This window comes from Hydra vulgaris, chromosome 15 (genome assembly GCF_038396675.1).
Source record: "Hydra vulgaris chromosome 15, alternate assembly HydraT2T_AEP".
In the NCBI taxonomy this organism is placed as follows: Eukaryota; Metazoa; Cnidaria; class Hydrozoa; order Anthoathecata; family Hydridae; genus Hydra; species Hydra vulgaris.
Genome location: NC_088934.1, coordinates 11,197,460 through 11,209,688, shown reverse-complemented (window position 1 = coordinate 11,209,688; position 12,229 = coordinate 11,197,460). Strand labels below are relative to the sequence as shown.

At 30.0% G+C, this 12,229-nt stretch overlaps 1 pseudogene; it reads right to left on the bottom strand.

The window, feature by feature from the left end:
* Nucleotides 1-6,978: 6,978 nt before the first annotated feature.
* Nucleotides 6,979-7,510, bottom strand: LOC136092471 (periculin-1-like; annotated as a pseudogene).
* Nucleotides 7,511-12,229: the final 4,719 nt, after the last annotated feature.

Sequence of the window (12,229 nt, the reverse complement as noted above, 5' to 3'; positions counted from 1 at the left end):
AATTTTTTTTTTTACAAGTTTTTTTGTAGAAAAATTAAGGTGTGTGGTGCAACCCCTAGGGGTGTGTGTAAAAAAATAAAATTTAGTCTACATAGTTTATTATACCGATTCAAAAACTCCTCATAGTGCTGCTTGTGAAAATTTAAAAAAAAGTATGGTTTTGAACCGCCCTACTATGCATTCAAAATTTTTTGATAATGCAAAATGTATCGATTAGTCGTTGGGCAAACTTTATACTGATTCATACTTTGTGCTAAATATATACTGCCAGTTTAAAAAGTTAAAAATTCTTTATGCTACTTTTTTTTCAATCCCTTTTAAGTTTCTTTATTGTGACTAGCATGAGGTTTTGTTTCATGTTGTCTGACCTGTCGTCTGCAGTAAAGTTTATGTTCAGTTGGATATTCTTTTCAGGGTCATTGATATTGTTTTCACAGTCATTGACAGATTCAATCAGCTTTATAAACCTTTTAAACACTTTAAATTTGTGGCTAGTACAACTTTGATCCACTTTTCCACCTCTTCAATATGAGTCACTTCCAGAAGCGATTTTACAAATAAAATGAGAGAGGGGGAAAACCTCAAAAAGTTCCGACTGGCTTCTAAAACAATTAAAAAGGTCCTCAAAACGAAAATTTAACCGACTAAATTGTGTCAAATATCCGACTAACCGACTAAATTTGGGAAAAAACCATTTATAACTTGAAAATCACCATCATCGGGGTTTACCCCTCTGCCTCCGTAAAATCGCCTTTGGTCTCTTCCACCTCTTCATCATGAGTAATCGGTAGCTTTAGTTTTCCTTTACGAAACTGCTATGGCACGTCACACTAGACCGATTCCTCCAGCTCCAACTTTATCTTAACCTCCTCTTTCACATCATTGTCGGCTTTAATCAGCATAACTGACTGTTCTGTTAAATACTAAAAATGACGTTGCATGGTAAAAAGAAAGGCCTGTTTTAGTTTTAGGCAGTGTTCCATTATTTCAAACGGTGATTTAAATATATAAAATTTTTTTCATTGTATAAGATTTAACCAGGGCCAAATGCATAAAGAAATAAAAAATTCTATCGTCTTTAAAAACTTCTTCTTTTCTTTATTCATTACTGAGGCTACCATCTCAGTCATCCTCAGGTTCTGCAGGTATGGAGCATCTGCCAAGAACTTTAAGAATCAATTATCATCAAGTTAACAAGAAAAACTTAAAAATGTCTTTTTCCGTTGTAACAAAAAATTTTAATAGTATACTTTAACTATTTCTGACTTCATGGCAGGCTCCAGGTTGATGAAAATAAAATTCTGGTCTATAAAATATCTAAGTGAAAGATAACTAGTTTGCAAAGATTTCTCCCTTGTTTTATGTCTCTATGGTAAACACATTTTTGCCAAGTTCTAGTGCCTTCAATTATTATTTTTGTTATTACAAAGAAACCCTTTCAGAATCAAGAATATCTTTTTTTTTTTTTTTGCCATTTAAACGTTGATAGCCCATTTAAACGATAACATTTAAATGATGATAGTCCATTTAAACGATGAAATCTAAGCAATGAATAATTTGAATAGTTTTATTGTGTGTACTCATGTATCATTAACATTGTATGTACTCATGTATCATTAACATTGTGTGTACTCATGTATCATTAACATTGTGTGTACTCATGTATCATTAACATTGTGTGTACTCACATATCAATAGCATGAGCAAATATAATTCTTAGTATATTAGCGTAAGAGAGATGACTATAATTTTTTAGTGAACTATTATCGATATTGCAGATTATATTTTTGATTAAATTTGCTCAATACGAATTCTCCATATAAGTATTCATCCGATAAAGCACACCAAGAAATTTAGTACGTTTTTTCTTATTATTACGTGATTAATGAGCTCTAGAATTCGTAATGGAAAAATTATTGATTGACCTGTTTTATGATACAAAATATAATTAGTATTTTTCAAAGTTTAAAGAAAGTTTGTTTGCTAACCAGAAGTTAAAGTTTTCCAACTTACTTTTCTTCTCTTTACTATTCATTGTTTCAAACATTTTAAGTTATTAGGATCGTAAAACAAAAAATAATGCGATATAAATATGTATTTAGGACTGATTAATAAATATTAACAAAAATATAGACAAAAAGCAAACAAATAAAACTAAAAAAAGCAAAATAAAATCTAATAATTTTAAATGATTTATTTAATTAAAACCTTTTAAACTATTTTCAAAAAAGATATTCGAAATCTAATAAATCGAAGTCCATGTTTAGTAAATGCTGTTTTGAATCAACTGCACCTTAAAACTTTTCAAGGTGCAGTTGAAAACGAAGTTTTGTTTTTAACTTAAAATATAAAAAAAAAGTTTCTAAACAAAAGGTGCCCGATATTGAATTTAGTACGAACTTAAGAATTTAAGATGCGTAATAAAAAACAGAAAATAACATAGTTATTTTTTAAAAATTTAGTAGGATATTTATGTGAGATTTTATTAAAATAAAATTGAAATACTGGAGATATACCACGTTTTGGTTCAAACATAAATAATTACCTGATGATTATAAGTATAAGCTTAAATATTTAAAGCTTCATGGTGACGTACAATTCAATGGACCATGCGGAGATTGTTTTAAAAGTACTTACTAAGTACTTTTAAAACAATCTCTACTAAGATAAATGTTGTTGTAATAATTTCTCGATTGGAACAACTTGATATTATCTGCAAACAGTTTGATGACATAATCTCCATCAGTGTAAAAAATTATGTCAATAATAAAAATTAAAAACAGTATAGGTCCTAGTACAGTTCCCTGTGGTATTCCACTCTTTACTGGAATGTTTTCGGAACATGCACCAATACACATACTTTGAGAGTGATTAATAACAAAATTTTAATTCAAATTAAAAAATTTGTGTTTAATAGCATAATCTTGCAATTTGAAAAGTAGTTGGAACAAATTACAATCAAATGCTTTTTTCAAGATCAATGTAATTGACGTCAACTATCTTCTTTTTGTATGCGGCAGAGTCCATTTGTTTAGAGTTACCAACATTTTTGTGCCTGTGGTTCTCTAATTTAATAAACCAAATTAATGTGAAATTGTAGTAAAATAAAATCATTTAATAACCAATAATTTTTTATGCTTTTAGCATTAATTGATTCCATAACTGTGTAGTTGGTTGGTTGGTTTTCTTAAAAACTTAACAAACTGTGGCTGATTTCCAAATTTTAGATATAGTATTTGAGGTCATTAGCAATTTGAAAAAAAATTAAAAAAGGAATGGTAAGGTAGTCTTAATCGATTTTAAAAATATGGCAGGGTAAACATCCAGTTATTTGAAAATTTTTGCTGGAAGTTTTGTATCGATGAAACAACAAAATCATACGAAAATAATGCGTTACTCAACGAGTTTTGATAAAAAGAAATATATTTCTATTGTTATGTTAAATATTTAACAATAATTAAAATGCTTACCGCGGTCTAACACTGTTATATGTGACAGAAGCAAAAATGTTGCCCAAAATAAGCAAAATTTTATAATCGTCTAAACAAAACCATCATAAGTTACAAGTAGTGTAACAGAATGATAACAGTTGAATTTTGATTTCACAAAAGAGTAAAACTTGTTTATATTTTCTTTTTTGACAATGTTTTTCTCTTTACTAATAGCGCTTTTTATCAATTTGGCATCTTATAGACATTAGCATTTCTTGGATAAGAATGTCGCTTTTCACTAATACTAGTGCAAACGAGCCACCAAATTTGCAATTACGATGATGTCAACGCATTTGAAAATCATTTCCATTTAACAATAGTAAGTCTGGAGTTTTGTCGTTAAGCCAGGTCTCCGTATTGAGAATATTGAGATTTGGAGAAAAATATGTAGATGATCTAGTTTGTTGCTAAGTGATCTTGTATTCAAGTTTTTATGTTTATTTTTTATTTATTTACTTTGTCGATTGTTTAAAACGACAAAAAAGAAACGACAATAATAGAAAATTCTGGCCGAAGCAAGAAAAGATAATTTTAAAAGTTATTAATCTACAAAAAATTGCATTTTCAACCTGCAATAAATCTTCAAAATATATATGCAGTTAATGATTTTATTTAGGCTTCGTAAATTTTTTTTTCTTTGTAGAATTATGTTTCAATGTTATGTATGGGTGAAGCATTTTACTGGAATATTTTGAATTGATAAAAGTGTTGTTGGAGAGGCTGCTAGTTGATTAGTGTGGGTAATATTTAATTGGTTTAAAGAGTTATCCCAGTAAAAAAAACTCTTGTCTCACATGGATTTCATGCGGGTTCCCATGAATCCCACTCATAACTCATTTGCAACCTATGTAGGACAAGCGTTTTTTCCCACTGGGATATGGTTTATCTTAATTGTAATTCAAAACTTGTAAGGTAATTGACAAATAACTCAGACTTGTTGCGGTTTTGATTATCATTGGTGGCTAATGATGTTTTATTATTTCAGTTAATGTGGATTGTAATAGCAGTTGATAGTAGCAGTTGATCTAAAAGCGGCGTTAAGTTTTTTGCGTTCGGTTCTGAGGAATTCAGCCTGGTTTTATTCCTTTAAGGTCACACCAGGGTTGATGAACAGGAAACTGTGATCTAATAAATTGTTTATTAAGCAAAAAAATTTAGTTTGCTAATGCAAATTGCATCTAACTGTTTCTTACATGAGGATAACTATCATTGGACTGGTTAGTTTAGGGTCCTCACACTGGTTTAAGGTGAAAAATATTTTCAATTTCAGACTTGTTCACCCTCAATAATAAAAATATTTTTTAAACTTTGGTCCTGAGATTTTGTGGTTGATGAACTGGTGCACAATAAAGCATCGCACTCCTACTAAAAAGCGAAATAAGTTATTAATGCAAGAACTATTGAATACTTCAAGAAAAAAAAAAAAAAAAATGAAGAAAATTATTGTTTTTTTCTTCTTTTCCGGATTAATTTAGTTTACCGATAATAAAAGTTGCAAACCAATAGTTTTTTTCATTGAACACTAAAGTATTTTTTGAGGGAGTAAAGTTCTAGATTTAATTTGGTAATTCGTTCTTTAGCAATGCTGAGTCTATCTACGAGTATGCATATAAATATATTGTATTTAGTAGGCAGTTCTATACTTAAACTCTTAGTTTCTTTTGACATTTCAAAATTTGGACCTTCTCTAGAAGAGAAAGAGCATCATTCAAAAGAACCAGCCTAAATATAGTAACAGTTTCTACACAGGGAAGAATAAGAGATTTGTAGAGATAGAGAAATGATTCAGGAGTAAGAATATGGTGAACACGATAAAGAGAAGCAACTTCAGCAGATGCTGAATTAGCAATCGATTGTATATATGGTTTCCATAAGAAGTCAATAGTGAATGATAGCCCTAGAAGACGTAAAGAAGAAGACTCAGTGAGAGGGTTGCCATTCAGTAATATGGAATGTTGACAGTATTGCAATAGTTTTTGCAGTAAATAACTGTTTTGTTGGAGTTAAAATTTACAAGCCACTGCATGCCTCAATCTGTTACAAAAGCGAGACCAGATCGGCTACCTCTTCTAAGCAATCAAATAGAGTAGACTTTTTGTCAAGATAGGAGTATAAAGTCGAGTTATCAATATATAGAACCACTTTAGTTGTAAAGTTGTCAGGAAGATCATTAACGTAAATTAGAAACAAAACAGGACCAACGATAGAATCTTGAGGTACCCCAGGAGTTACTGGAAATGAAGAAGAGGGCTGGCCTTAAAGGACAACTTTAATAAAGCAGTTAAAAAGAAATGATTTGATGATCTCAAAAATGTTCCTAGATACACCATATGAAGCAAACTTATATAGAAGACCAACATGCCAAACTTTGTCGAAAGCTTTAGATATGTAGCTCTAGCCGCACCGCCCTTATCTAATGCACGATAAAATCTTTAAGGATCGAAAACCGTATTTATTGTCTGACAGTAAGTTATATGACTCATGTTGGAATGTTAGAAATTTGTTGATCGAAGGCTCAAAGACCTTGCAAATAACAGAAAGAAGACTGATCGAACGATAGTTGGAGGGGTCATAATGTTCACCAGAGTTTTAATAAATCGGATGCCGTTTTCCAGCAGGTAATAAACAAGATGTGCGGCCGTGGCGCAGTGGATAGAGCGCTTGCTTTATAAGCAGGAGGTCCAGGTTCGAAACGAGCTCTGGACAAATTTTCGTGTCACGGTAAGGAAGGAGGCGTGAACTTCCCGGTTAAATGCACTTCCGCGGTGCTCTGTGACAAGACCATTAGGACTTCTTGAGGCACCTAAAAAAAAAAATAGCTTAAAAAAAAAAAAAAAAAAAAAAGATTCAGTAAAGCACTTATTAAATGGTTTATAGAAAATTGAAGAGGTTCTGGAGAACAATTAAGAATATGAAAGAAATGTTGTATGAGCCAACAGCTGTAAAAAAGTTTAACAAAAATATGACTTTAGCAACGGGACCTGGAGTGATTTGAGTCTCTAATAATGGATAAACCTGTTAATTGGAATGGAAGGAAAAGTATGGCCGTAAGATTCAATAGTCGACTTAAAAAAAATTTCTTTGCAAATAGTTCTGCTATACCCTTAATAGAGGTAATAAGATTAATCCCGTGAATGAGAGATGAAATGTTAAACCTACCTTTTATAATGACGCTGTTGAAGATTTTCTAAAAGTCTCTAGAGCCTAACTTCGAGAATAAAAAAATAAAACATTCTAAAGTAAGTTATACGTTTTAAGTTACACGCTCCGATTTAAGGACACTAGATAAAAATAAAGCGTTCGTTTCACAATTTATAATTGCTTCTTTTAAAACTATATGAGAATAGCTTGATACAGTCAAATCACAACGAGTGAAAACGTCTTAACTTTTTAAACCGTTCAAAATTATATCGAATACGGTTTAAAAAAAAAACAAATTAAGTATGCTGCACAAATTGTTTTTAATAATAGCTTCTTGTAAACATCATCAGTATGAGTGAGGTGGACATTTGTCGTATTTGCCAAGACATTGCCCGAGACCTTTGAAGCCAGCTTTGGAACAGAAAATCAATCCGTATGGACACTGCATACCTATTGCACTTTTGTTAACACAAGCTACGTAACCTGATCTTGGCTTCTTATAGATTAGCGTAGTCATTGCGATATATGCATTCGTTAGTGACGTCAACATCTGAATTAATTTAGAAATCTAATAGGAATGTTAAATTTGTTTTCCTGAATCAACAACAAAAAACAAAACAATAATTTTAACTGACCTGTTTTGTTTAAGCGAAAATAACACGCGTTTATAATAAAGTCACGCCCTTACCTAAGCAATAAACTTTCTTCGGTATGTAGCCATTCTTAGGATGATACTCGTTATTAGATTCGTATTGACTTTCATATCCTCTCTCGGATAGATATCCTTTATGAGGTTCAGTTTGAGCATCTGATTCCCATCGCTCATTGGCGATGGCTGCCAAAATTACTGGGGCGATCAATATGACTTTGGTGAACATTTTTCTATTAGTTGTTTTATATTGTAGCAACGAATGTTTTAACTTGTAAAACTGTGTGCGTTGAATAGGGTTGTTAAATAAAACTAGCCGCATTTATTTTGTCACATTAGATGAGAAAGCATTGTAATTGGTTGACTACTTATTCCATTAAAAACTTGGTAGCTATTCTCTTTCAAAGCTGAACGCCAAAAATATTTTAGTAACCTGTTGTTACAAACCGCCAAATGCGTCCACAGAAAATTTCTCAAATCATCTCCAGAATATTATTCAAAAAGTTTCTCTAGAAAAAAAAAACTGTTTGTATTAGGTGACTTTAATATTAACGCCCTAGATTATGACAATGATATAGAAAGTCAAAACTTTTACAATGATTTATTTCGATATGGTGTGATCCCTTTAATAAACAAACCAACAAGAATAACAAGAAATTCAGCAACATTAATAGACAATATATTAACTAACTTTTTATTTGAAAACTCGTTAAAAAAAGGAATAATTAAAACACCAATTTCAGATCACATTCCAATTTTCATATCCGCTAATACGTCAAATAAACAAAAACAAAAACAAAATAAAGTCACATTTACTAAACGCCTCCTATCATTAAACAATCAATTAGCGTTTCAAAATGAACTAGGAAATATAGACTGGTCTCCATTAGAATCACTCAATGATGCTAATTCCATGTTTAATAACTTCCATCACAATTTTTCAAACTTGTATGAAAAACACTTCCCAGAGACAGAAGTAAAAATTAAAGTTAAAACCTTAAATTCGCCATGGTTTAGTAAAGGCTTAAAAAAAGCTTCGAAGCGAAAACATCGACTGTACGATAGATATCTAAAAAATAAGTGCGTAAAGACCAAGGCAGAATATAAAAACTATAGGACTTTATTTGAGAAAGTCAAACGAACTGCAAAATCAAACTATTATAAAAAGCAACTTGAAAAGTGTCAACTAAGTTCTAGGAAAACTTGGCAAGTACTAAATGAAATAATTGGAAAACCGAAAATCAATGAATCTTTTCCGAAAATCTTACATATTAAAAATAAAACTATTGACAATGAAAACAATATAGCAAATGAATTTAACAATTTTTTTGTGAATATAGGACCTAAACTTGCGGCAAAAATTCCAAATGTAAATAAATCATTTAAGGAATACCTTCAGTGCAATAAAAATCAATTAAAAAATGAGAATTTAACCTTTAAAGAATACGAAACAGCATTTAAAAGCTTGAAACGTAATAAGTCATCTGGAATTGATGGTATAAACAGCAACATTGTCATTGACTGTTTTAATGAGTTAAAAGTGCCTTTATTTAAAATTTGTAAACGTTCTCTGAATGAGGGTATCTTTCCTGATATACTTAAATCAGCAAAAGTTAAACCTATATATAAATCAGGCGATAAAACGGATATTGGAAACTATAGACCAATATCTATACTTTCCATTTTTTCTAAGATTGTTGAGCGAATTATGTTCAATAGGTTATATGCATTTTTTAAAAATAATGACTTATTCTATTCAAAACAGTTTGGATTCCAGAAAAGCACTTCAACTGAACATGCAATACTTCACTTAGTTAATGAAATAAAAAACTCTTTTGCAAACGGAGAATTTACTTTAGGCGTGTTTATTGACCTCTCCAAGGCCTTTGACACAGTGGATCATAAAATAATGATAAAAAAGCTTATGATGTACGGCATAAGAGGCGTACCCTGCAGGTGGATAGCAGACTTCCTGAGTAAACGTACACAGTCCATATATAACGGAAATAAAAAACTAACAAATTCATCTTTAATTTCTTGTGGAGTGCCCCAAGGATCTATTCTTGGGCCTCTACTTTTCCTAATATACGTGAATGATCTCTGGAGAGCGACAAATATATCAACAATAATGTTTGCTGACGACAGTAACTTTTTTATTTCAGGAAAAGATATACCTCAACTCTTTGTACAAATGAACAACGAGTTAGATAAAATTTCACTATGGTTCAATGCAAATAAACTTTCTATTAATTCAAGTAAATCAAAGTTCTCATTATTCCACCCTTTAAAAAATAAAAAATAAATTCCTATTTCTTTTCCAAAACTAGTTATTGAAAACACAGAAGTTAGTCGCGAAAGAGTCACAAAATTTCTTGGTGTTCTCATTGACGAAAATATTACCTGGAATAAACATATTGCCTATATTGGAAGCAAAATATCAAAAAGTATTGGCGTTCTATATCAGTCACGGGATTTACTTAATAAGCATCATCTAAAACAAATCTATTTCAGTTTTATTCAAAGTTACTTGAATTACGCGAATATTGCGTGGTGTAGTACATCTAAAAGCAAGCTTGAAGCACTCTATCGAAAACAAAAACATGCCTTAAGAATAATAAATTTTAAAAATAAAAACGAACATGCAAAACCACTGTTCGAAATTATGAACATCTTTACGTTATACGAGATAAACATTTATAAAATTTTATATCTCATGTACAAAAGTAAATTTCAACAATGCCCCTCAATTTTTAATGATCTTTATGAAATAAAACCTAACATTAAGTATACTTTACGCACAACAGGCTTAATTGAGCCATTGTGCAAAACTAAACAAGAACAATTTAAAATTACGTATCGTGCTCCGCATATCTGGAATAAAATCTTAGCAAAATATAGTAATTTACAAGATGTAAACAATATAAATTGCTTTCAAAAACTAATAAAAAAGAGTATTTCAAAGTATAAAAATCTTATTAATGATTTCTTTTAAACTGCTTTGTTTTGTTTTTGTTTCTTTGACTGTTTGTTTTATTTGTTCTTGTCTTTTTACATTGAATGTTTTTGGTGTTAACACTATTTACCTTAGTTAATTAAGTTTTGCTTTTAACAATATTATAGGAATTTAATATTGTAAAAACATAACTAGTACAACGGTTCTTGATGATAAGACTTAATGGTCTTCTGCAAGTTTCCCGCGTTTTTATATACTTTTGTATAACTATCTCTTATAATTTTGTCTTTGATTTTTTTTTTATATTTATAACTGGATTATTTTTGAAAGAATAAGAGTATCTTGTATTATATTACGGAATTTAATTGTAACAAAAACGGAAAATTTAAAAAAAAAAAAAAAAAAAAAAAAAAAAAGCAGCATATTTAATACGCAGTTAAAAGTAACAAGTGAAAACAGTTAAAGAAAGTAATTCTATATTATGGCCAGAAATTTCAAAAGTTATTTTATAGTTTTCAGACGGTTTCTCTGTTAATAAATAAATAAAAAAAACGAATAAACGAGGAGGGGAAAAAAGATGTCGATAAGCTTGGAATAGGTAGGAAAATTTATCTAAAATTAAGAAATGTCCCCAGGCTCGGTAGCAACAGAATTAACTTTTTGAAAGATTTAAGTCTTAAAAATAAGGAAATGTGAACTCTATTACAAGAATAAAAATTCTTTTAATTAGAAAAATAATAATAGCCAGAAATTTTATATGCTAAATAGTACTATTCGTTAAGGTAAATAGTACTATTCGTTAAGCGAATAGTTTTTACTATTTGTTAAAAAGACTTGTTTAAAATTTAAACTTTGTTCAAAGTTAAAAATTTGTTCAAAATTTTTACTATGCTTAAAAAAACAATATGTAGGAATAGGGGAAATTAGAATAATAAATGAGTTATAATATTGAAATATAAAGAATAATATTGAATAGGGGGAGGCGGGGAATAATGGTGAACGTTTTGAAAGCCATCTAGGTTATTGCAAAACTATTAGTCATGAAACAGTAATACTTTGTCAGTATGTTTATTATCATAATGATTCATTGCCTGCATGAATTTTTAATTTGCAAGTAGAAAAGTTTGAAATAAAAAAATCATTTTGTTATCTGGTCACGTGACCGGGGCAGGATTGCTTAGGCAAATTCTGCACCAATTTATCAAAATTTAAAAACTACCAACTACTCTAAAGTAACACAAAATGACCACGCTTCGCAAAAAAAAAATTTTCTAAAAAGTTACACCCGAAGGACACCATTTTGAATAACCGAAAGCAAGGTCATTTTTTTAAGTAAAAAAATAAACTTATGCGTGTAAAATTGCGTTGATAATATTTAAAAAAACCAATTGGCGTTTTAAATTACAAGATATAAATACTATTTTGCTTTCACCTATTTTTAAATTTTTTTTTGAGTCGTTATATGAAAAGTCATCTTGTCCCGAGTCGTTATACGAAGTCGTTATACGAGTCATTATACGAGTCGTTATACAAAGTCGTTATACGAGTCGTTATGCGAAAAGTCATCTTGTCCCGTTTGTCATCTTACCCCGTTTTCCCCTAATTGCAAATCTTACAAAACTAAAGGCTTATTGTTATAAATCGGTTGATTGAGATAAACTTGAATTAGTTCATTTATATATTCTATATTACAAAAATATATTTTTTTCAGAACTTAAGAGATCCAAATTAGCGAAGGACGAATGGAACTCGAAGACAATTTTTCAAAAGTTATTTTGGTTTTTAAATAAAAAATATCGTTTATATAAACAAGATGTGTATCAGATATATTTTGCATTGAAAATAATACTGAATATGGGTGCAACTGTAGACGATAAAGTACTTCAGAACGATGAACTTTAGTTTTCAAGTTTTATAAAAAATTGGTTTCACAGGTTATTTATTTTTTTATTAGGGAAGTTATTAACTTATTAATGATAGAAAAAAACGAAATAA